This window comes from Podarcis muralis, chromosome 17 (genome assembly GCF_964188315.1).
Source record: "Podarcis muralis chromosome 17, rPodMur119.hap1.1, whole genome shotgun sequence".
NCBI classification, from domain to species: domain Eukaryota; kingdom Metazoa; phylum Chordata; class Lepidosauria; order Squamata; family Lacertidae; genus Podarcis; species Podarcis muralis.
Genome location: NC_135671.1, coordinates 42061199 through 42083694, shown reverse-complemented (window position 1 = coordinate 42083694; position 22496 = coordinate 42061199).

Here is a 22496-nt window from a genome sequence, read left to right as displayed (position 1 = left end):
CGAAGAACACCGGACTGCCTCCCGCTGCCTTGGACTCTCGGATGAAACCGCGCTCCAAATTATGATCTATGAACTCCTCGAGTTCTTGCAGTTCATCCTCTGACATGGAATACAGTCTCCCCTTAGGCAGCGCCGCCCCTGGCAGCAGGTCAATCTTGCAGTCATATGGCCTGTGAGGTGGTAGCCGGTCTGCCTCCTTCTCGCAGAAAACTTCCAAAAATTCTGCGTACTTGTGGGGAATCGCTTGCAGCGTGCCTAGCAGCAGCTGTGACTCCTCTTCCTCTCCTTCCTGCCTGGGCACGATGCAGTGTTCAGCACAAAAGGAAGAGCCGAAGGTCAGCTGCCTCTGGTACCAAGCCAGCGTTGGGCTGTGCTTGTCCAGCCAACTCATGCCCAACACAATGGGCGTGTCCGATAATTGAGTGACGTTGAAGCTTATGACTTCTTTGTGATTCCCAAGTCGCATCACCATTGGTGGCGTTTGCTGCACCACTTGCCCCCCTAGCAGCTCCCTGCCGTCCACCGTGACAACCTGCAGGGGCAGTGTGGCCGGCAGCAACTGTATAGCATGCTTGTTGACAAAGTCCTGCCCTATAAAGTCCGCATTGCTGCCTGAGTCAATGGTGATTGGCACGTCCATGGTGATGCCATTGGGCAGCTGGAGAGATGCGGTGAGCCTCACCACTGGTTTGGGCGGGAGGGGGTTCACGGGCTGTAAAATCTCTGGGGACTGCATCATTAATACGTCTGGCTGGGCCCCAGTGCCTCTTCCTCCAGCCAGACTGCGTCGTTTCCCTGCTGTGGTCCTCCTTGCTGCGTTGCTGCAGTCACCATTGCTGAGGCTGCAGTGAGCTTGTTGAGCCTCTGGGGACACTCTTTCGCCATATGCCCTGGCTCCTCACAGACGTAACACTTCCTGTTCCCTCTAGGAGGCTTCGCTTTCACTGCTGCTGGTGCTAGGGCTCTGGTTGCTGACTGAGCCCTGGCACCTCCAACCTCCATAGGTTCAGCTCCTCCTCCTGGCGGAGGCGTGGATTGCGTACGCGCTGCTTCTCTGGGAAAGAAGGAGGAGCCCCTGGCTGTTTCGCGCCCTCCACGCCCTTCGTCCCTGCTCCACGGACGTCCTTCCAGCCGCACCCCCACTGCCAGCGCCCTCTGCACGACCTCCTGGGTGGTTCGGGGTCTCTCCCCCCTCGCAATTTCATCTTTCACAGAGCTGTGTAATCCCTCCCAGAACAGGTCTCTTACAGGAGCCGAATCTCTGTCCCATTCTAGGGCACTGGCCAAGGCGAAAAAGCGGGCATGGTACTGCCGTACGCTGGCCCTTCCCTGTTTCAGTCCATGAATCTGTTGCCTAGCAAGATCCACGTCAATGCTTGATAAAAAACACGCATCCATCGCTTTAATAAAGGCATTCGCATTTTGGAGCGCCGGATCGTTATCCCTCCACAAATTGCGCAGCCATGCTCTGGCATCCCCATGCAAATAGGACATGATGAATCCCACTTTCTCTTGCTCATCTCTAAAATCTTTACTCAGCAGTTGCAGTGCACACAGTACGTCTGCTCTAAAATTGGGATACTGTTGCAGGTTCCCATCGAAGTGAGAGACCAGACCGCCTGTGCGTCTCCCCAAACCAATCCCCTCTGGTTTGGGTGTCTGTTGCCCTTGCTTCGTAAGCACTTCCAACCTGACCTGGAGATCCCTGTAGGCGGCAGCTGCGTCCTCCTCTCTCTTCCTGGATGCGAGAGCCTCGGCATTCAGCTGTGACACTGCTTCTCTGAGTTCCGCTATCTGCTGTTCAGCCGTCATGTCGGCTGCCGTTCGTGAGCTCGCTAGTAGGCACCTGCTTCTTTCCTCTCCTCGAGGCTGTAGATGCCCACAATTCTGGGGACGGAGCTTACTGTCAGGGTTGCTTCAAGATCCTAGCTCACAGAGGATCACGCTAGCCAACGGTCATTAAGTAAAAGTCTTTATTGAGTTACAGTTTCCATTCTCAAGCGGCTGCGTGCAACTCTACGTCTAGTAGCTAGACCGGCGAAGCTCCGTCTGAATCTCCGCCCCTCGTACACCAACTTAATATCCTAGCCCTGCTCCACCTTTTCCGCCTGACTGTTCTTCTCTGGGTCCCTCTGCCCCCCTGGGTCTCTTCCTTCCGGGATTCTTCTGACGCTGACCCCCCGGACCCTCCTGTCTCCTTGCGCCGGGCTTTAGGACCCGGCTCCCTTTCCGGGCTGCTTACTGCGTCGCCTTCCTGTGCATTTGAACTTGGCGCGCGCGCCCAACCTTCCACCTTCCGTCTAACCGTCTCTTCGCTCCCAGATGGAGGTGTGGCCACTCCTGACTCGTGCCCTCCCTCCTGTTGTGAGCTGCCAGCGCTTGCCCCCTGGCTCCCTTCCTCTTCCCTGTTCTCTGGCGGTGACGCTGGTCCCGATCTCCAACTGCTCTCCTCTGAGTCCCCTCTGGCTCTATCTTCCTGGGGTGCCCCCCTAAACTCCCCCCTTGCCCTGGCCACTGGTGCTCCTTTCTGTGAATCCTCCGATTCACTGGAAAGGCTCGGAGATCTCGGGTCGTCGTCATCGCTCATCTTTTCTTCTGCCTCCTCCCCTTCGCTCTCTGTTTCCTCCCTTGCCCTTGCCTCTGCTCCTGAACCCCTGACAACCGTCTTTTCGCTACCATATGCGCAGAAAGAAGACGAATAAGCTTTGATTGCGCTTACTTGCAATTGTTGCTTTTCAGATTCGAATGCACATTCACCCAAAAATCACGCAGTGTAATGTTTGTTATCAGCCCAAATTAAGCATACGTGTTTTAGTTCCATCTCAATAGAAACAAGACGAAGCTGGGATTTTTTCATTGGGTGTTCATTCACCAACAAATAGCAAAGCAAAGTGTAGTAAGCTAAAACAGAGCAAAACAGGTTGTTTTGCGTTCCAGCTACATCGAAACAAGAATCTTGGATGTCGCTTATTTCAAGTTGTGTTCTTTGGTGTTAATGCAACATTAACCCAGAAATCGCAAAGTGTATGTAATGAGACCCAAATGACAAAACACCGTCTTTTCGCTACCATATGCGCAGAAAGAAGACGAATAAGCTTTGATTGCGCTTACTTCCAATTGTTGCTTTTTGGATTAGAATGCACATTCACCCAAAAATCACGCAGTGTAATGTTTGTTATCAGCCCAAATTAAGCATACGTGTTTTAGTTCCATCTCAACAGAAACAAGACGAAGAAGCTGGGATTTTTTCATTGGGTGTTCATTCACCAACAAATAGCAAAGCAAAGGGTAGTAAGCTAAAACAGAGCAAAACAGGTTGTTTTGCGTTCCAGCTACATCGAAACAAGAATCTTGGATGTCGCTTATTTCAAGTTGTGTTCTTTGGTGTTAATGCAACATTAACCCAGAAATCGCAAAGTATGTAATGAGACCCAAATGACAAAACACCGTCTTTTCGCTACTATATGCGCATGAAGAAGACGAATAAGCTTTGATTGCGCTTACTTGCAATTGTTGCTTTTTGGATTAGAATGCACATTCACCCAAAAACCACGCAGTGAAATGTTTGTTATCAGCCCAAATTAAGCATACGTGTTTTGGTTCTATCTCAACAGAAACAAGACGAAGAAGCTGGGATTTTTTCATTGGGTGTTCATTCACCAACAAATAGCAAAGCAAAGTGTAGTAAGCTAAAACAGAGCAAAACAGGTTGTTTTGCGTTCCAGCTACATCGAAACAACAATCTTGGATGTCGCTTATTTCAAGTTGTGTTCTTTGGTGTTAATGCAACATTAACCCAGAAATCGCAAAGTGTATGTAATGAGACCCAAATGACAAAACACCGTCTTTTCGCTACCATATGCGCAGAAAGAAGACGAATAAGCTTTGATTGCGCTTACTTCCAATTGTTGCTTTTTGGATTAGAATGCACATTCACCCAAAAATCACGCAGTGTAATGTTTGTTATCAGCCCAAATTAAGCATACGTGTTTTAGTTCCATCTCAATAGAAACAAGACGAAGAAGCTGGGATTTTTTCATTGGGTGTTCATTCACCAACAAATAGCAAAGCAAAGTGTAGTAAGCTAAAACAGAGCAAAACAGGTTGTTTTGCGTTCCAGCTACATCGAAACAAGAATCTTGGATGTCGCTTATTTCAAGTTGTGTTCTTTGGTGTTAATGCAACATTAACCCAGATATCGCAAAGTGTATGTAATGAGACCCAAATGACAAAACACCGTCTTTTCGCTACCATATGCGCAGAAAGAAGACGAATAAGCTTTGATTGCGCTTACTTCCAATTGTTGCTTTTTGGATTAGAATGCACATTCACCCAAAAACCACGCAGTGAAATGTTTGTTATCAGCCCAAATTAAGCATACGTGTTTTGGTTCTATCTCAACAGAAACAAGACGAAGAAGCTGGGATTTTTTCATTGGGTGTTCATTCACCAACAAATAGCAAAGCAAAGGGTAGTAAGCTAAAACAGAGCAAAACAGGTTGTTTTGCGTTCCAGCTACATCGAAACAAGAATCTTGGATGTCGCTTATTTCAAGTTGTGTTCTTTGGTGTTAATGCAACATTAACCCAGAAATCGCAAAGTATGTAATGAGACCCAAATGACAAAACACCGTCTTTTCGCTACTATATGCGCATGAAGAAGACGAATAAGCTTTGATTGCGCTTACTTGCAATTGTTGCTTTTTGGATTAGAATGCACATTCACCCAAAAACCACGCAGTGAAATGTTTGTTATCAGCCCAAATTAAGCATACGTGTTTTGGTTCTATCTCAACAGAAACAAGACGAAGAAGCTGGGATTTTTTCATTGGGTGTTCATTCACCAACAAATAGCAAAGCAAAGTGTAGTAAGCTAAAACAGAGCAAAACAGGTTGTTTTGCGTTCCAGCTACATCGAAACAAGAATCTTGGATGTCGCTTATTTCAAGTTGTGTTCTTTGGTGTTAATGCAACATTAACCCAGAAATCGCAAAGTGTATGTAATGAGACCCAAATGACAAAACACTGTCTTTTCGCTACCATATGCGCAGAAAGAAGACGAATAAGCTTTGATTGCGCTTACTTGCAATTGTTGCTTTTCGGATTCGAATGCACATTCACCCAAAAATCACGCAGAGAAATGTTTGTTATCAGCCCAAATTAAGCATACGTGTTTTGGTTCCATCTCAATAGAAACAAGGCGAAGAAGCTGGGATTTTTTCATTGGGTGTTCATTCACCAACAAATAGCAAAGCAAAGTGTAGTCAGCTAAAACAGAGCAAAACAGGTTGTTTTGCGTTCCAGCTACATCGAAACAAGAATCTTGGATGTCGCTTATTTCAAGTTGTGTTCTTTGGTGTTAATGCAACATTAACCCAGAAATCGCAAAGTGTATGTAATGAGACCCAAATGACAAAACACCGTCTTTTCGCTACCATATGCGCAGAAAGAAGACGAATAAGCTTTGATTGCGCTTACTTGCAATTGTTGCTTTTCAGATTCGAATGCACATTCACCCAAAAACCACGCAGTGAAATGTTTGTTATCAGCCCAAATTAAGCATACGTGTTTTGGTTCTATCTCAACAGAAACAAGACGAAGAAGCTGGGATTTTTTCATTGGGTGTTCATTCACCAACAAATAGCAAAGCAAAGTGTAGTAAGCTAAAACAGAGCAAAACAGGTTGTTTTGCGTTCCAGCTACATCGAAACAAGAATCTTGGATGTCGCTTATTTCAAGTTGTGTTCTTTGGTGTTAATGCAACATTAACCCAGAAATCGCAAAGTGTATGTAATGAGACCCAAATGACAAAACACCGTCTTTTCGCTACCATATGCGCAGAAAGAAGACGAATAAGCTTTGATTGCGCTTACTTGCAATTGTTGCTTTTCGGATTCGAATGCACATTCACCCAAAAATCACGCAGAGAAATGTTTGTTATCAGCCCAAATTAAGCATACGTGTTTTGGTTCCATCTCAATAGAAACAAGGCGAAGAAGCTGGGATTTTTTCATTGGGTGTTCATTCACCAACAAATAGCAAAGCAAAGTGTAGTCAGCTAAAACAGAGCAAAACAGGTTGTTTTGCGTTCCAGCTACATCGAAACAAGAATCTTGGATGTCGCTTATTTCAAGTTGTGTTCTTTGGTGTTAATGCAACATTAACCCAGAAATCGCAAAGTGTATGTAATGAGACCCAAATGACAAAACACCGTCTTTTCGCTACCATATGCGCAGAAAGAAGACGAATAAGCTTTGATTGCGCTTACTTGCAATTGTTGCTTTTCAGATTCGAATGCACATTCACCAAAAAACCACGCAGTGAAATGTTTGTTATCAGCCCAAATTAAGCATACGTGTTTTGGTTCCATCTCAATAGAAACAAGGCGAAGAAGCTGGGATTTTTTCATTGGGTGTTCATTCACCAACAAATAGCAAAGCAAAGTGTAGTAAGCTAAAACAGAGCAAAACAGGTTGTTTTGCGTTCCAGCTACATCGAAACAAGAATCTTGGATGTCGCTTGTTTCAAGTTGTGTTCTTTGGTGTTAATGCAACATTAACCCAGAAATCGCAAAGTGTATGTAATGAGACCCAAATGACAAAACACCGTCTTTTCGCTACCATATGCGCAGAAAGAAGACGAATAAGCTTTGATTGCGCTTACTTGCAATTGTTGCTTTTCGGATTCGAATGCACATTCACCCAAAAATCACGCAGAGAAATGTTTGTTATCAGCCCAAATTAAGCATACGTGTTTTGGTTCCATCTCAATAGAAACAAGGCGAAGAAGCTGGGATTTTTTCATTGGGTGTTCATTCACCAACAAATAGCAAAGCAAAGTGTAGTAAGCTAAAACAGAGCAAAACAGGTTGTTTTGCGTTCCAGCTACATCGAAACAAGAATCTTGGATGTCGCTTATTTCAAGTTGTGTTCTTTGGTGTTAATGCAACATTAACCCAGAAATCGCAAAGTGTATGTAATGAGACCCAAATGACAAAACAACGTCTTTTCGCTACCATATGCGCAGAAAGAAGACGAATAAGCTTTGATTGCGCTTACTTGCAATTGTTGCTTTTCGGATTCGAATACACATTCACCCAAAAATCACGCAGAGAAATGTTTGTTATCAGCCCAAATTAAGCATACGTGTTTTGGTTCCATCTCAATAGAAACAAGCCGAAGAAGCTGGGATTTTTTCATTGGGTGTTCATTCACCAACAAATAGCAAAGCAAAGTGTAGTAAGGTAAAACAGAGCAAAACAGGTTGTATTGCGTTCCAGCTACATCGAAACAAGAATCTTGGATGTCGCTTATTTCAAGTTGTGTTCTTTGGTGTTAATGCAACATTAACCCAGAAATCGCAAAGTGTATGTAATGAGACCCAAATGACAAAACACCGTCTTTTCGCTACCATATGCGCAGAAAGAAGACGAATAAGCTTTGATTGCGCTTACTTGCAATTGTTGCTTTTCGGATTCGAATGCACATTCACCCAAAAATCACGCAGAGAAATGTTTGTTATCAGCCCAAATTAAGCATACGTGTTTTGGTTCTATCTCAACAGAAACAAGACGAAGAAGCTGGGATTTTTTCATTGGGTGTTCATTCACCAACAAATAGCAAAGCAAAAGTGTAGTAAGCTAAAACAGAGCAAAACAGGTTGTTTTGCGTTCCAGCTACATCGAAACAAGAATCTTGGATGTCGCTTATTTCAAGTTGTGTTCGTTGGTGTTAATGCAACATTAACCCAGAAATCGCAAAGTGTATGTAATGAGACCCAAATGACAAAACACCGTCTTTTCGCTACCATATGCGCAGAAAGAAGACGAATAAGCTTTGATTGCGCTTACTTGCAATTGTTGCTTTTCAGATTCGAATGCACATTCACCCAAAAATCACGCAGTGTAATGTTTGTTATCAGCCCAAATTAAGCATACGTGTTTTAGTTCCATCTCAATAGAAACAAGACGAAGCTGGGATTTTTTCATTGGGTGTTCATTCACCAACAAATAGCAAAGCAAAGTGTAGTAAGCTAAAACAGAGCAAAACAGGTTGTTTTGCGTTCCAGCTACATCGAAACAAGAATCTTGGATGTCGCTTATTTCAAGTTGTGTTCTTTGGTGTTAATGCAACATTAACCCAGAAATCGCAAAGTGTATGTAATGAGACCCAAATGACAAAACACCGTCTTTTCGCTACCATATGCGCAGAAAGAAGACGAATAAGCTTTGATTGCGCTTACTTCCAATTGTTGCTTTTTGGATTAGAATGCACATTCACCCAAAAATCACGCAGTGTAATGTTTGTTATCAGCCCAAATTAAGCATACGTGTTTTAGTTCCATCTCAATAGAAACAAGACGAAGAAGCTGGGATTTTTTCATTGGGTGTTCATTCACCAACAAATAGCAAAGCAAAGTGTAGTAAGCTAAAACAGAGCAAAACAGGTTGTTTTGCGTTCCAGCTACATCGAAACAAGAATCTTGGATGTCGCTTATTTGAAGTTGTGTTCTTTGGTGTTAATGGAACATTAACCAAGAAATCGCAAAGTATGTAATGAGACCCAAATGACAAAACACCGTCTTTTCGCTACTATATGCGCATGAAGAAGACGAATAAGCTTTGATTGCGCTTACTTGCAATTGTTGCTTTTTGGATTAGAATGCACATTCACCCAAAAACCACGCAGTGAAATGTTTGTTATCAGCCCAAATTAAGCATACGTGTTTTGGTTCTATCTCAACAGAAACAAGACGAAGAAGCTGGGATTTTTTCATTGGGTGTTCATTCACCAACAAATAGCAAAGCAAAGGGTAGTAAGCTAAAACAGAGCAAAACAGGTTGTTTTGCGTTCCAGCTACATCGAAACAAGAATCTTGGATGTCGCTTATTTCAAGTTGTGTTCTTTGGTGTTAATGCAACATTAACCCAGATATCGCAAAGTGTATGTAATGAGACCCAAATGACAAAACACCGTCTTTTCGCTACCATATGCGCAGAAAGAAGACGAATAAGCTTTGATTGCGCTTACTTCCAATTGTTGCTTTTTGGATTAGAATGCACATTCACCCAAAAACCACGCAGTGAAATGTTTGTTATCAGCCCAAATTAAGCATACGTGTTTTGGTTCTATCTCAACAGAAACAAGACGAAGAAGCTGGGATTTTTTCATTGGGTGTTCATTCACCAACAAATAGCAAAGCAAAGGGTAGTAAGCTAAAACAGAGCAAAACAGGTTGTTTTGCGTTCCAGCTACATCGAAACAAGAATCTTGGATGTCGCTTATTTCAAGTTGTGTTCTTTGGTGTTAATGCAACATTAACCCAGAAATCGCAAAGTGTATGTAATGAGACCCAAATGACAAAACACCGTCTTTTCGCTACCATATGCGCAGAAAGAAGACGAATAAGCTTTGATTGCGCTTACTTGCAATTGTTGCTTTTCAGATTCGAATGCACATTCACCCAAAAACCACGCAGTGAAATGTTTGTTATCAGCCCAAATTAAGCATACGTGTTTTGGTTCCATCTCAATAGAAACAAGGCGAAGAAGCTGGGATTTTTTCATTGGGTGTTCATTCACCAACAAATAGCAAAGCAAAGTGTAGTAAGCTAAAACAGAGCAAAACAGGTTGTTTTGCGTTCCAGCTACATCGAAACAAGAATCTTGGATGTCGCTTGTTTCAAGTTGTGTTCTTTGGTGTTAATGCAACATTAACCCAGAAATCGCAAAGTGTATGTAATGAGACCCAAATGACAAAACACCGTCTTTTCGCTACCATATGCGCAGAAAGAAGACGAATAAGCTTTGATTGCGCTTACTTGCAATTGTTGCTTTTCGGATTCGAATGCACATTCACCCAAAAATCACGCAGAGAAATGTTTGTTATCAGCCCAAATTAAGCATACGTGTTTTGGTTCCATCTCAATAGAAACAAGGCGAAGAAGCTGGGATTTTTTCATTGGGTGTTCATTCACCAACAAATAGCAAAGCAAAGTGTAGTAAGCTAAAACAGAGCAAAACAGGTTGTTTTGCGTTCCAGCTACATCGAAACAAGAATCTTGGATGTCGCTTATTTCAAGTTGTGTTCTTTGGTGTTAATGCAACATTAACCCAGAAATCGCAAAGTGTATGTAATGAGACCCAAATGACAAAACAACGTCTTTTCGCTACCATATGCGCAGAAAGAAGACGAATAAGCTTTGATTGCGCTTACTTGCAATTGTTGCTTTTCGGATTCGAATACACATTCACCCAAAAATCACGCAGAGAAATGTTTGTTATCAGCCCAAATTAAGCATACGTGTTTTGGTTCCATCTCAATAGAAACAAGCCGAAGAAGCTGGGATTTTTTCATTGGGTGTTCATTCACCAACAAATAGCAAAGCAAAGTGTAGTAAGGTAAAACAGAGCAAAACAGGTTGTATTGCGTTCCAGCTACATCGAAACAAGAATCTTGGATGTCGCTTATTTCAAGTTGTGTTCTTTGGTGTTAATGCAACATTAACCCAGAAATCGCAAAGTGTATGTAATGAGACCCAAATGACAAAACACCGTCTTTTCGCTACCATATGCGCAGAAAGAAGACGAATAAGCTTTGATTGCGCTTACTTGCAATTGTTGCTTTTCGGATTCGAATGCACATTCACCCAAAAATCACGCAGAGAAATGTTTGTTATCAGCCCAAATTAAGCATACGTGTTTTGGTTCTATCTCAACAGAAACAAGACGAAGAAGCTGGGATTTTTTCATTGGGTGTTCATTCACCAACAAATAGCAAAGCAAAAGTGTAGTAAGCTAAAACAGAGCAAAACAGGTTGTTTTGCGTTCCAGCTACATCGAAACAAGAATCTTGGATGTCGCTTATTTCAAGTTGTGTTCGTTGGTGTTAATGCAACATTAACCCAGAAATCGCAAAGTGTATGTAATGAGACCCAAATGACAAAACACCGTCTTTTCGCTACCATATGCGCAGAAAGAAGACGAATAAGCTTTGATTGCGCTTACTTGCAATTGTTGCTTTTCAGATTCGAATGCACATTCACCCAAAAATCACGCAGTGTAATGTTTGTTATCAGCCCAAATTAAGCATACGTGTTTTAGTTCCATCTCAATAGAAACAAGACGAAGCTGGGATTTTTTCATTGGGTGTTCATTCACCAACAAATAGCAAAGCAAAGTGTAGTAAGCTAAAACAGAGCAAAATAGGTTGTTTTGCGTTCCAGCTACATCGAAACAAGAATCTTGGATGTCGCTTATTTCAAGTTGTGTTCTTTGGTGTTAATGCAACATTAACCCAGAAATCGCAAAGTGTATGTAATGAGACCCAAATGACAAAACAACGTCTTTTCGCTACCATATGCGCAGAAAGAAGACGAATAAGCTTTGATTGCGCTTATTTCCAATTGTTGCTTTTTGGATTAGAATGCACATTCACCCAAAAATCACGCAGTGTAATGTTTGTTATCAGCCCAAATTAAGCATACGTGTTTTAGTTCCATCTCAATAGAAACAAGACGAAGAAGCTGGGATTTTTTCATTGGGTGTTCATTCACCAACAAATAGCAAAGCAAAGTGTAGTAAGCTAAAACAGAGCAAAACAGGTTGTTTTGCGTTCCAGCTACATCGAAACAAGAATCTTGGATGTCGCTTATTTCAAGTTGTGTTCTTTGGTGTTAATGGAACATTAACCAAGAAATCGCAAAGTATGTAATGAGACCCAAATGACAAAACACCGTCTTTTCGCTACTATATGCGCATGAAGAAGACGAATAAGCTTTGATTGCGCTTACTTGCAATTGTTGCTTTTTGGATTAGAATGCACATTCACCCAAAAACCACGCAGTGAAATGTTTGTTATCAGCCCAAATTAAGCATACGTGTTTTGGTTCTATCTCAACAGAAACAAGACGAAGAAGCTGGGATTTTTTCATTGGGTGTTCATTCACCAACAAATAGCAAAGCAAAGGGTAGTAAGCTAAAACAGAGCAAAACAGGTTGTTTTGCGTTCCAGCTACATCGAAACAAGAATCTTGGATGTCGCTTATTTCAAGTTGTGTTCTTTGGTGTTAATGCAACATTAACCCAGATATCGCAAAGTGTATGTAATGAGACCCAAATGACAAAACACCGTCTTTTCGCTACTATATGCGCATGAAGAAGACGAATAAGCTTTGATTGCGCTTACTTGCAATTGTTGCTTTTTGGATTAGAATGCACATTCACCCAAAAACCACGCAGTGAAATGTTTGTTATCAGCCCAAATTAAGCATACGTGTTTTGGTTCTATCTCAACAGAAACAAGACGAAGAAGCTGGGATTTTTTCATTGGGTGTTCATTCACCAACAAATAGCAAAGCAAAGGGTAGTAAGCTAAAACAGAGCAAAACAGGTTGTTTTGCGTTCCAGCTACATCGAAACAAGAATCTTGGATGTCGCTTATTTCAAGTTGTGTTCTTTGGTGTTAATGCAACATTAACCCAGAAATCGCAAAGTGTATGTAATGAGACCCAAATGACAAAACACTGTCTTTTCGCTACCATATGCGCAGAAAGAAGTCGAATAAGCTTTGATTGCGCTTACTTGCAATTGTTGCTTTTCGGATTCGAATGCACATTCACCCAAAAATCACGCAGAGAAATGTTTGTTATCAGCCCAAATTAAGCATACGTGTTTTGGTTCCATCTCAATAGAAACAAGGCGAAGAAGCTGGGATTTTTTCATTGGGTGTTCATTCACCAACAAATAGCAAAGCAAAGTGTAGTCAGCTAAAACAGAGCAAAACAGGTTGTTTTGCGTTCCAGCTACATCGAAACAAGAATCTTGGATGTCGCTTATTTCAAGTTGTGTTCTTTGGTGTTAATGCAACATTAACCCAGAAATCGCAAAGTGTATGTAATGAGACCCAAATGACAAAACAACGTCTTTTCGCTACCATATGCGCAGAAAGAAGACGAATAAGCTTTGATTGCGCTTTCTTGCAATTGTTGCTTTTCGGATTCGAATACACATTCACCCAAAAATCACGCAGAGAAATGTTTGTTATCAGCCCAAATTAAGCATACGTGTTTTGGTTCCATCTCAATAGAAACAAGCCGAAGAAGCTGGGATTTTTTCATTGGGTGTTCATTCACCAACAAATAGCAAAGCAAAGTGTAGTCAGCTAAAACAGAGCAAAACAGGTTGTTTTGCGTTCCAGCTACATCGAAACAAGAATCTTGGATGTCGCTTATTTCAAGTTGTGTTCTTTGGTGTTAATGCAACATTAACCCAGAAATCGCAAAGTGTATGTAATGAGACCCAAATGACAAAACAACGTCTTTTCGCTACCATATGCGCAGAAAGAAGACGAATAAGCTTTGATTGCGCTTACTTGCAATTGTTGCTTTTCGGATTCGAATACACATTCACCCAAAAATCACGCAGAGAAATGTTTGTTATCAGCCCAAATTAAGCATACGTGTTTTGGTTCCATCTCAATAGAAACAAGCCGAAGAAGCTGGGATTTTTTCATTGGGTGTTCATTCACCAACAAATAGCAAAGCAAAGTGTAGTAAGGTAAAACAGAGCAAAACAGGTTGTATTGCGTTCCAGCTACATCGAAACAAGAATCTTGGATGTCGCTTATTTCAAGTTGTGTTCTTTGGTGTTAATGCAACATTAACCCAGAAATCGCAAAGTGTATGTAATGAGACCCAAATGACAAAACACCGTCTTTTCGCTACCATATGCGCAGAAAGAAGACGAATAAGCTTTGATTGCGCTTACTTGCAATTGTTGCTTTTCGGATTCGAATGCACATTCACCCAAAAATCACGCAGAGAAATGTTTGTTATCAGCCCAAATTAAGCATACGTGTTTGGGTTCTATCTCAACAGAAACAAGACGAAGAAGCTGGGATTTTTTCATTGGGTGTTCATTCACCAACAAATAGCAAAGCAAAGTGTAGTCAGCTAAAACAGAGCAAAACAGGTTGTTTTGCGTTCCAGCTACATCGAAACAAGAATCTTGGATGTCGCTTATTTCAAGTTGTGTTCTTTGGTGTTAATGCAACATTAACCCAGAAATCGCAAAGTGTATGTAATGAGACCCAAATGACAAAACAACGTCTTTTCGCTACCATATGCGCAGAAAGAAGACGAATAAGCTTTGATTGCGCTTACTTGCAATTGTTGCTTTTCGGATTCGAATACACATTCACCCAAAAATCACGCAGAGAAATGTTTGTTATCAGCCCAAATTAAGCATACGTGTTTTGGTTCCATCTCAATAGAAACAAGGCGAAGAAGCTGGGATTTTTTCATTGGGTGTTCATTCACCAACAAATAGCAAAGCAAAGTGTAGTCAGCTAAAACAGAGCAAAACAGGTTGTTTTGCGTTCCAGCTACATCGAAACAAGAATCTTGGATGTCGCTTATTTCAAGTTGTGTTCTTTGGTGTTAATGCAACATTAACCCAGAAATCGCAAAGTGTATGTAATGAGACCCAAATGACAAAACAACGTCTTTTCGCTACCATATGCGCAGAAAGAAGACGAATAAGCTTTGATTGCGCTTACTTGCAATTGTTGCTTTTCGGATTCGAATTCACATTCACCCAAAAATCACGCAGAGAAATGTTTGTTATCAGCCCAAATTAAGCATACGTGTTTTGGTTCCATCTCAATAGAAACAAGCCGAAGAAGCTGGGATTTTTTCATTGGGTGTTCATTCACCAACAAATAGCAAAGCAAAGTGTAGTAAGGTAAAACAGAGCAAAACAGGTTGTTTTGCGTTCCAGCTACATCGAAACAAGAATCTTGGATGTCGCTTATTTCAAGTTGTGTTCGTTGGTGTTAATGCAACATTAACCCAGAAATCGCAAAGTGTATGTAATGAGACCCAAATGACAAAACACCGTCTTTTCGCTACCATATGCGCAGAAAGAAGACGAATAAGCTTTGATTGCGCTTACTTGCAATTGTTGCTTTTCAGATTCGAATGCACATTCACCCAAAAATCACGCAGTGTAATGTTTGTTATCAGCCCAAATTAAGCATACGTGTTTTAGTTCCATCTCAATAGAAACAAGACGAAGCTGGGATTTTTTCATTGGGTGTTCATTCACCAACAAATAGCAAAGCAAAGTGTAGTAAGCTAAAACAGAGCAAAACAGGTTGTTTTGCGTTCCAGCTACATCGAAACAAGAATCTTGGATGTCGCTTATTTCAAGTTGTGTTCTTTGGTGTTAATGCAACATTAACCCAGAAATCGCAAAGTGTATGTAATGAGACCCAAATGACAAAACACCGTCTTTTCGCTACCATATGCGCAGAAAGAAGACGAATAAGCTTTGATTGCGCTTACTTCCAATTGTTGCTTTTTGGATTAGAATGCACATTCACCCAAAAATCACGCAGTGTAATGTTTGTTATCAGCCCAAATTAAGCATACGTGTTTTAGTTCCATCTCAATAGAAACAAGACGAAGAAGCTGGGATTTTTTCATTGGGTGTTCATTCACCAACAAATAGCAAAGCAAAGTGTAGTAAGCTAAAACAGAGCAAAACAGGTTGTTTTGCGTTCCAGCTACATCGAAACAAGAATCTTGGATGTCGCTTATTTCAAGTTGTGTTCTTTGGTGTTAATGCAACATTAACCCAGATATCGCAAAGTGTATGTAATGAGACCCAAATGACAAAACACCGTCTTTTCGCTACCATATGCGCAGAAAGAAGACGAATAAGCTTTGATTGCGCTTACTTCCAATTGTTGCTTTTTGGATTAGAATGCACATTCACCCAAAAACCACGCAGTGAAATGTTTGTTATCAGCCCAAATTAAGCATACGTATTTTGGTTCTATCTCAACAGAAACAAGACGAAGAAGCTGAGATTTTTTCATTGGGTGTTCATTCACCAACAAATAGCAAAGCAAAGGGTAGTAAGCTAAAACAGAGCAAAACAGGTTGTTTTGCGTTCCAGCTACATCGAAACAAGAATCTTGGATGTCGCTTATTTCAAGTTGTGTTCTTTGGTGTTAATGCAACATTAACCCAGAAATCGCAAAGTATGTTGTTGTTGTTGTTTAGTCGTTTAGTCGTGTCCGACTCTTCGTGACCCCATGGACCAGAGCACGCCAGGCACTCCTGTCTTCCACCGCCTCCCGCAGTTTGGTCAGGCTCATGTTTGTAGCTTCGAGAACACTATCCAACCATCTCATCCTCTGTCGTCCCCTTCTCCTTGTGCCCTCCATCTTTCCCAACATCAGGGTCTTTTCCAGGGAGACTTCTCTTCTCATGAGGTGGCCAAAGTATTGGAGCCTCAACTTCACGATCTGTCCTTCCAGTGAGCACTCAGGTCTGATTTCCTTAAGAATGGATGCGTTTGATCTTCTTGCAGTCCATGGGACTCTCAAGAGTCTCCTCCAGCACCATAATTCAAAAGCATCAATTCTTCGGCGATCAGCCTTCTTTATGGTCCAGCTCTCACTTCCATACATCACTACTGGGAAAACCATGGCTTTAACTATACGGACCTTTGTTGGTAAGGTGATGTCTCTACTTTTTAAGATGTTGTCTAGATTTGCCATCGCCTTTCTCCCAAGGAGCAGGCGTCTTTTAATTTCGTGGCTGCTGTCACCATCTGCAGTGATCATGGAGCCCAAGAAAATAAAATCTCTCACTGCCTCCATTTCTTCCCCTTCTATTTGCCAGGAGGTGATGGGACCAGTGGCCATGATCTTCGTTTTTTTGATGTTGAGCTTCAGACCATATTTTGCGCTCTCCTCTTTCACCCTCATTAAAAGGTTCTTTAATTCATCCTCACTTTCTGCCATCAAGGTTGTGTCATCTGCATATCTGAGGTTGTTGATATTTCTTCCGGCGATCTTAATTCCAGTTTGGGATTCATCCAGCCCAGCCTTTCGCATGATGAATTCTGCATATAAGTTAAATAAGCAGGGGGACAATATACAGCCTTGTCGTACTCCTTTCCCAATTTTGAACCAATCAGTTGTTCCATATCCAGTTCTAACTGTAGCTTCTTGTCCCACATAGAGATTTCTCAGGAGACAGATGAGGTGATCAGGCACTCCCATTTCTTTAAGAACTTGCCATAGTTTGCTGTGGTCGACACAGTCAAAGGCTTTTGCATAGTCAATGAAGCAGAAGTAGATGTCTTTCTGGAACTCTCTAGCTTTCTCCATAATCCAGCGCATGTTTGCAATTTGGTCTCTGGTTCCTCTGCCTCTTCTAAATCCAGCTTGCACTTCTGGGAGTTCTCGGTCCACATACTGCTTAAGCCTGCCTTGTAGAATTTTAAGCATAACCTTGCTAGCGTGTGAAATAAGTGCAATTGTGCGGTAGTTGGAGCATTCTTTGGCACTTCCCTTCTTTGGGATTGGGATGTAGACTGATCTTCTCCAATCTTCTGGCCACTGCTGAGTTTTCCAAATTTGCTGGCATATTGAGTGTAGCACCTTAACAGCATCATCTTTTAAAATTTTAAATAATTCAGCTGGAATATCATCACTTCCACTGGCCTTGTTATTAGCGATGCTTTCTAAGGCCCATTTGACTTCACTTTCCAGGATGTCTGGCTCAAGGTCAGCAACCACACTACCTGGGGTATACGAGACATCAATTTCTTTCTGGTATAGTTCCTCTGTGTATTCTTGCCACCTCTTCTTGATGTCTTCTGCTTCTGTTAGGTCCTTTCCAATGAGACCCAAATGACAAAACACCGTCTTTTCGCTACTATATGCGCATGAAGAAGACGAATAAGCTTTGATTGCGCTTACTTGCAATTGTTGCTTTTTGGATTAGAATGCACATTCACCCAAAAACCACGCAGTGAAATGTTTGTTATCAGCCCAAATTAAGCATACGTGTTTTGGTTCTATCTCAACAGAAACAAGACGAAGAAGCTGGGATTTTTTCATTGGGTGTTCATTCACCAACAAATAGCAAAGCAAAGTGTAGTAAGCTAAAACAGAGCAAAACAGGTTGTTTTGCGTTCCAGCTACATCGAAACAAGAATCTTGGATGTCGCTTATTTCAAGTTGTGTTCTTTGGTGTTAATGCAACATTAACCCAGAAATCGCAAAGTGTATGTAATGAGACCCAAATGACAAAACACCGTCTTTTCGCTACCATATGCGCAGAAAGAAGACGAATAAGCTTTGATTGCGCTTACTTGCAATTGTTGCTTTTCGGATTCGAATGCACATTCACCCAAAAATCACGCAGAGAAATGTTTGTTATCAGCCCAAATTAAGCATACCCAAATTAAGCATCTACAGCCTCCTCGAGGCTGTAGATGCCCACAATTCTGGAGACGGAGCTTACTGTCAGGGTTGCTTCAAGATCCCAGCTCACAGAGGATCACGCTAGCCAACGGTCATTAAGTAAAAGTCTTTATTGAGTTACAGTTTCCATTCTCAAGCTGCTGCGTGCAACTCTACGTCTAGTAGCTAGACCGGCGAAGCTCCGTCTGAATCTCCGCCCCTCGTACACCAACTTAATATCCTAGCCCTGCTCCACCTTTTCCGCCTGACTGTTCTTCTCTGGGTCCCTCTGCCCCCCTGGGTCTCTTCCTTCCGGGATTCTTCTGACGCTGACCCCCCGGACCCTCCTGTCTCCTTGCGCCGGGCTTTAGGACCCGGCTCCCTTTCCGGGCTGCCTACTGCGTCGCCTTCCTGTGCATTTGAACTTGGCGCGCGCGCCCAACCTTCCACCTTCCGTCTAACCGTCTCTTCGCTCCCAGATGGAGGTGTGGCCACTCCTGACTCGTGCCCTCCCTCCTGTTGTGAGCTGCCAGCGCTTGCCCCCTGGCTCCCTTCCTCTTCTCTGTTCTCTGGCGGTGACGCTGGTCCCGATCTCCAACTGCTCTCCTCTGAGTCCCCTCTGGCTCTATCTTCCTGGGGTGCCCCCCTAAACTCCCCCCTTGCCCTGGCCACTGGTGCTCCTTTCTGTGAATCCTCCGATTCACTGGAAAGGCTCGGAGATCTCGGGTCGTCGTCATCGCTCATCTTTTCTTCTGCCTCCTCCCCTTCGCTCTCTGTTTCCTCCCTTGCCCTTGCCTCTGCTCCTGAACCCCTGACAGTATGTAATGAGACCCAAATGACAAAACACCGTCTTTTCGCTACCATATGCGCAGAAAGAAGACGAATAAGCTTTGATTGCGCTTACTTGCAATTGTTGCTTTTCAGATTCGAATGCACATTCACCCAAAAATCACGCAGTGTAATGTTTGTTATCAGCCCAAATTAAGCATACGTGTTTTAGTTCCATCTCAATAGAAACAAGACGAAGAAGCTGGGATTTTTTCATTGGGTTTTCATTCACCAACAAATAGCAAAGCAAAGTGTAGTAAGCTAAAACAGAGCAAAACAGGTTGTTTTGCGTTCCAGCTACATCGAAACAAGAATCTTGGATGTCGCTTATTTCAAGTTGTGTTCTTTGGTGTTAATGCAACATTAACCCAGAAATCGCAAAGTGTATGTAATGAGACCCAAATGACAAAACACCGTCTTTTCGCTACCATATGCGCAGAAAGAAGACGAATAAGCTTTGATTGCGCTTACTTGCAATTGTTGCTTTTCGGATTCGAATGCACATTCACCCAAAAATCACGCAGAGAAATGTTTGTTATCAGCCCAAATTAAGCATACGTGTCAGGGTTGCTTCAAGATCCCAGCTCACAGAGGATCACGCTAGCCAACGGTCATTAAGTAAAAGTCTTTATTGAGTTACAGTTTCCATTCTCAAGCTGCTGCGTGCAACTCTATGTCTAGTAGCTAGACCGGCGAAGCTCCGTCTGAATCTCCGCCCCTCGTACACCAACTTAATATCCTAGCCCTGCTCCACCTTTTCCGCCTGACTGTTCTTCTCTGGGTCCCTCTGCCCCCCTGGGTCTCTTCCTTCCGGGATTCTTCTGACGCTGACCCCCCGGACCCTCCTGTCTCCTTGCGCCGGGCTTTAGGACCCGGCTCCCTTTCCGGACTGCCTACTGCGTCGCCTTCCTGTGCATTTGAACTTGGCGCGCGCGCCCAACCTTCCACCTTCCGTCTAACCGTCTCTTCGCTCCCAGATGGAGGTGTGGCCACTCCTGACTCGTGCCCTCCCTCCTGTAGTGAGCTGCCAGCGCTTGCCCTCTGGCTCCCTTCCTCTTCTCTGTTCTCTGGCGGTGACGCTGGTCCCGATCTCCAACTGCTCTCCTCTGAGTCCCCTCTGGCTCTATCTTCCTGGGGTGCCCCCCTAAACTCCCCCCTTGCCCTGGCCACTGGTGCTCCTTTCTGTGAATCCTCCGATTCACTGGAAAGGCTCGGAGATCTCGGGTCGTCGTCATCGCTCATCTTTTCTTCTGCCTCCTCCCCTTCGCTCTCTGTTTCCTCCCTTGCCCTTGCCTCTGCTCCTGAACCCCTGACATCCATCCCCCCCTCGAAGCCCCCCACTCCCCCTTCCCCTCCTTCCGGTGCTGGAGTTGGGTGCTGCTGTGTCAAGGGGACGAATGTCGGGTACCGTTCGCTTCCCGTAGCGGGCCTCCTTCCGAAGTCTTCCGGTTCTTCCTCCCTGCTCTCGTCGACGACGGTCACCTCTGCTTCCATCTCTGTGCCGCCGTGCTCGAAACCCGGGTCGTCCCCGAAAACGTCCATGTCCGTCTCTCCCTCACTTCCTCCTGGCGGCGTTGCTCGTCCTGGACCTTCTTGCCACTTCCTGCGCCACTGCTCCTCTGGTCTGTCGTCCCACCAATACGAGGGTTCTGAGGCAGATCCCGAGGGTGACCCCTCCGGGGAACGGACGTCTCGTGTCGGGTCCTCGTCCGAGTCGAACCCATGGAACGTGCTGGCCGAAAGCGTGGGCGTGAAAAGCCAGTCGTCGAAAAAGTCTGCTGGCATTGGTCTATGTGGGAAGAGGGCATGAAACTCGTCTTTGAGCAGAGGTTCGTCCAAGGCGTAGCCCGGCACCCAGCTGTTCGCACTGGCCGGGGTGCCCTCCTTGGCGAGAAAGTATTCTACCCCTTCTTCCCCCCATCTGGAATCCAAAATCTCTGTGACTTCGTTGATGCGCTCCTTCTGTGCCCCTCCTGCGCGCCCTGTTCTGTCTCTGACCGGACTCGGCGCCGTTCCGGGTTCCTGAAACCTGTGCGGTGCCTTGTAGGGAGTGAGCACCGATCTGTGGAACACCGGATGCATTCTGGAACCCTCCGGAAGCGCCAGCCTGAAGGCCACCGGGTTGATCTGCTCTTCGACTTGATAGGGCCCCAGTTGCTTATGCCCTAGTTTCTTCTTGGCCAACGACCTGGCCGGCACTGCGTGGGCTGCTAACCAGACCCAGTCTCCCACGTGGAGCTCTTCGCCAACCCTTCTACTTTTGTCCGCTTGTACCTTGTATGCGTGCTTGGCCAGCTCCAGGTGGCGCCTCAGCTGATCGTGGACTTCCTGCAGCTCCGACGCGAACGCATCTGCCGTCTGCGGCTCCCCCTCCCCCAGCCTTTCCAGTCCCGGAAAAGTTCTGGGGTGCCTCCCGTTGTTGGCGAAGAACGGCGTGATCCCCGTGGACACGTGCTTCGTGTTGTTGTAGGCGAACTCGGCGAGCGGCAGGTAATCCACCCACGTCGCAGGCTGTTGATTTGCATAACACCTCAAGTACTGCTGCATGATGGCATTGACTCGCTCGGCTTGCCCGTTGGTCTGCGGGTGTCTCGCCGACGCCAGGTTGATCTTGACGTTCAGGAAGCCCATCAGCTTCTGCCAGAAATTCGAGATGAACTGCCGCCCCCGGTCGGACAGAATAGACCGTGGCAGACCGTGAACCTTGAACACGTGGTCTATGAACAGTTTGGCGGTTTGCTCCGCCGTGGTCACCTTCGCACACGGAATGAAATGTGCCATCTTGGAAAACAGGTCCACCACCACCAGCACTGCCGTCTTGCCCCTCGAGCTGGGCAGATCCGTGACAAAGTCCAGGGCCACTCTCTCCCAAGGTTCGACCGGAGTTTGCAGCGGTTCCAACAGTCCGGCCGGCGGTCTATGCACTGGCTTCGCCCTCTGGCAGGTGTCACACCTCGCCACGTAGTCCGCGACCTCCCCTCTCATTCCAGGCCACCAGAAATCCCTGGCGACTAATTCCACCGTCTTCTCCTTGCCGAAGTGCCCAGCCGTGGGCGCGTCGTGCAGCTGCTGCAGCACCTTGGCGCGAAGTTCGTCTCCCGGCACGTAGATGGCCCCTTTACGGATGAGCAATCCATCTCTTAGCTGGAAACCGTCGGCCGCTGCCTTGCCCCTTTGCACCTCTGCCATCTTTGCTTGTGCGAAGGAGTCCCCCTGCAACGCTCGTCGCACCGCCTCCAGGTCCACGGTTGCCGCGGCGCACGCCCACACTGTTGGTGCGAAGATGTGCATGGCGGCCGCTGGCGTTGCGTCCTCCAGATACTGTGGCTTACGAGAGAGAGCGTCCGCCATGATGTTGGTGTCCCCCGGGACATACTCTATTCGGAAGTCGAAGTTCGTAAAGAACTCA